The sequence below is a fragment of the Podarcis gaigeae genome (genome assembly GCF_964106915.1).
Source record: "Podarcis gaigeae genome assembly, chromosome: 11".
Lineage (NCBI taxonomy): Eukaryota > Metazoa > Chordata > Lepidosauria > Squamata > Lacertidae > Podarcis > Podarcis gaigeae.
Genome location: NC_139687.1, coordinates 47,670,560 through 47,674,869, shown reverse-complemented (window position 1 = coordinate 47,674,869; position 4,310 = coordinate 47,670,560).

Here is a 4,310-nt window from a genome sequence, read left to right as displayed (position 1 = left end):
CAGAAAGCTGTTGAGTAAGATAATGTGTATTATTATTATTATTATTATTATTATTATTATTATACTGCCCTAAACCCTGAGGTTTCAGGGCAGTTCACATAAAAAGATCACAGTATATAAAATTAAAATAAAAGCAAAAACCAAATAATACCTCCTGTATCACAGGAGTAGAAATTTGACAACTTTTCAGCAGGCTAAAGGTGGACTGGCAAGGGCTACAGGCAGGAGCCTTTTACAGAAGGTTGCTTCTCCTACTATGCAGCCCCAATTTTTGAATTGTGGCAGGGGAATTATGCACACAGGACACATTTGTGCATGCAGTTTCCTATCCAGATGGGAAAAGGCACATGGAAGCCAGCTTCCATGTATATAGAGCTCTAGTTGGCTCCAGGTAAAGGGATTCAGATATAGATTTCAGCTCATTTAATAACTGATAAAGTTAATCAGATTTTGAAATAATAATTATGAAGTTTGTCAGATCCCCTATTATATTGTCCAGATATTGAACTGTATCCAATTGTGATTTGTAAATAATCTCTATCTCTCTTGTAGCTACCACTACTGCATCATGTGAGCACACACGTGTAGTACATGAAGAATGATGTATATTGCTGGTAATCTATTTATCTAACCCAGAGATCAGCAAACTTTTTCCACTGTCCCTCAGAGCTTGTGGGGGGCTGCAATAATTTTTTGGGGGAAATCCCCCCGACTCGCCCCTCCCTTCTCCACAGCACTGGACGAGCCCCGGTGGCTGTTTACCTGTGCCTTGCGAGTGGCAGGGGCTGGCGGCAGCACGATGAGTGGTGTGAAAGGGCTGTCTCCGGAGAGGGGCTGCTTAAAATGGCACTCAACCAACCACGGTTCAACAAAGCCCAGCCTCCTTCCTCCTCTAGGCAGGGCAGGGAGAAGCCAGGAGGGAGGGAGGAGACACCGCTGCCATGGTGTGTATGAGGAAAGGGGGGTAATGGAGCAGCCTCAATGATCAGAATCCCCACACTGATCCACGTGGCGATTCCTGGACTGTCCGTGGGCCAGATCCACAAGGCAATTGGGCTGGCTCCGGCTCCCGGGCCTTAGCTTGCCAACCCATGATCTAACCCCCTGCCGTAGAGCACCTTATACCTGCACAAGCGACGCTGACACAAAACCCCACACATAAAGTAAAATAGAAACATCGTCACCCAACCCACCATGGCCCCTCCACCTCTTCCCCCCTTTTTCTTCCTAATGTAACACTAATGTTTCAACAAATGAATCTGATCTGTAGAAAATGTAACTTGGAAAAAAAGAGACATTGCACATACTTTTGTAAACCAAGAAATCTTTAATAAAAATACATTTTAAAAAATGGAGGTGAGGTATGAAGAAGTGTGAGATTAAAACAAATGCTCAATATAACAACAAGGCAAGAAATGGTTCTTGTTTCTTCTGGAATGATGTTGTCCATCACTGAGTTTTTAGAATCTAATTGATGCCATAAGGTTTCAGGGTGGGGGGATAGTAATAATGATGTACTATGCTACCAAGAGCAATAGAATGAAGAAATCAAAGTCTGCAGGAGGTGATAATAGAACTGTAACAACAATAGTTTCTCAGCACCCCAATAACCAAATAACCCATTTATAGATTAGTGCAGACTGTTAATATAGAATGTATGCTCTACATTATATGTCAGACAAGTTATTGTGTGGATTCTAGCTTAATTCAGTGCCCTTATGTACACTTTTAATTCAACGTCCTTTTCTACTTGCTGACTCTTGAGACTATTAGCTCTACAAATGTCATGCATTATTTGCACAGCCAAATAGAACTTTGCTTTGTTCATATTATCAGATATACTATTCTCTTCTGGTCTCTATTAAGCATTCAAATTCACATGACTTTGTTTACACAAAGCTGTGACATACTGATCTATCAATGTCTCTCTTGAGAATTGATTTCATGTACAAACAATGCTAGCTTTGGACACAGATTACACCATTCTTTTCCTCTTTATATACTGGGCTTTTAGCTTTTGCTGCAGGTATGAAGTTCCTAACTGAAGAGAATAAAGCTACCTGGCAAGTTAATAAAAGAAAACAAATCTAGACCAGGGGTACCCAATTTATGTATTTTTGAAGGCGATTCTATCATCAAATATGTATGTTTGCAAACATATATAACCTAAAAGCAAGATAGGATAGAACACTGAAGTTGAAAACATTCGTATTTTCCTTACAAATTAAAATGTGGGTAAACTTTTTATGTTGCTGCTTAATTAAAATTGGGTAGGGGCAGCAACATGCACCATACTTGTCTGCGGTTTATTCATGTCCATGTGTGATGGCAAGGCTTTTTTTTTTTTTTTTTTTAAATAAATTTTTATTAGGGGTTTTTACAAAATAAAGTACAAAAATAAACAACCTTTCTTTTATCTCAACAGAGTTTCATGACTTCTTTGGACTTCCTCACATCTCCCGCTGCCATTTTCATCATCATAAATTTTTCCCAGCAATTTATCATCTAATTTGCAAATTTTATAACCACTTATTTAAATATAATCCTCTGTAAATTAATTTCCCTTAATCTCACTTTACATCCCATTTCGATCCGATTTTGTGGTGGCCAATTATTTATGATCAAACATCCTACTTAACTTTCCACCAAATCACAATATTTTTGTAAATAAATCTTAAATTTCCTCCAATCTTCTTCAACCCTCTCTTCTCCCAGGTCTCGAATTCTGCCAGTCATCTCAGCCAGTTGCATATAGTCCATCAGCTGCATCTGCCATTCTTCCAGAGTGGGTAGATCTTGAGTTTTCCACTTCTTGGCGATAAGTATCCTTGCTGCTGCTGTTGCGTACAAAAAGAATGTTCGGTCCTTCCTTGGCACCATCTGGCCGACAATGCCCAGGAGGAAGGCCTCTGGTTTCTTAAGGAAGGTATACTTAAATACCTTTTTCAGCTCATTATATATCATTTCCCAGAAGACCTTCACCCTGGGACAAGTCCACCAGAGGTGAAAGAATGTTCCTTCATTTTCCTTACATTTCCAACATTTGTTGTCTGGCACATGGCATATTTTGGCTAGTTTAACTGGGGTCATGTACCACCTATATATCATTTTCATTACATTTTCCTTCAGAGCATTACATGCCGTGAAGTTCATCCCCGTGGTCCACAACCTTTCCCAATCCTCAAACATAATATTATGCCCAATATCCTGTGCCCACTTTATCATGGCCGACTTAACCATTTCATCTTGTGTATTCCATTTCAACAGCAAGTTATACATTCTTGAAAGTACTTTAGTCTTAGGTTCTAACAATTCTGTTTCCAACTTCGATTTCTCCACCTGGAATCCTAACTTTTTATCCTTTTTAAAAATTTCTTGAATCTGAGCGTAATGTAACCAGTCTCGCACTTTGTCTTTCATTTTTTCCAAACTCTGCAATTTCCAATTGTTGCCCTCTTTCTCTATTATTTCCCAATATTTCGGCCATTTGGCCTCCATATTGGGTCTTTTTCGGGCCTTAGCCTCCAGAGGTGATAGCCATCTTGGAGTTTTATTTTCCAATAGGTCTTTGTATTTTGTCCAGACATTAAACACTGCTTTCCTGACAATATGGTTCTTAAAGGCCTTATTGATCTTAACTTTATCATACCATAAGTATGCATGCCAGCCAAATGCATTGTTAAAACCTTCTAAATCTAACACATCAGTGTCCTCTAGAAGTAGCCAGTCTTTTAGCCAGCAGAAAGCTGCGGCTTCGTAGTACAACCTTAAGTCTGGCAGGGCAAAGCCCCCTCTTTCTTTCGCATCAGTTAATATCTTAAACTTAATTCTGGGCTTTTTGCCCTGCCAGACAAATTTAGAAATATCTCTCTGCCACTTCCTGAAGCACTCCGTCTTATCCACAATTTGCAATGTTTGAAATAAAAACAACATCTTAGGCAATACATTCATCTTAATAGCAGCAATTCGGCCTAACAAAGAAAGCTTCAATTTTGACCAACTGTCCAAGTCTCTCTTAATTTCAGACCAACATTTTTCATAATTATCCTTAAATAGACTCAGATTTTTTGCTGTTATGTTTACCCCTAGGTACTTTACTTTTTTAACCACAGCTAGTTCTGTTTCTCTCTGAAACCGTTCTGACTCTGCATCTGTCAAGTTTTTTCCCAACACCTTAGTTTTCTGTTTGTTTAGTTTAAAGCCCGCTACCCGACCAAAGTCCTGAATCAATTGTAACACTCTTTTTGTACTAGATTCTGGCTCTTGCAATGTCAAAACAAGGTCATCTGCAAAAGCTTTAAGTTTATATT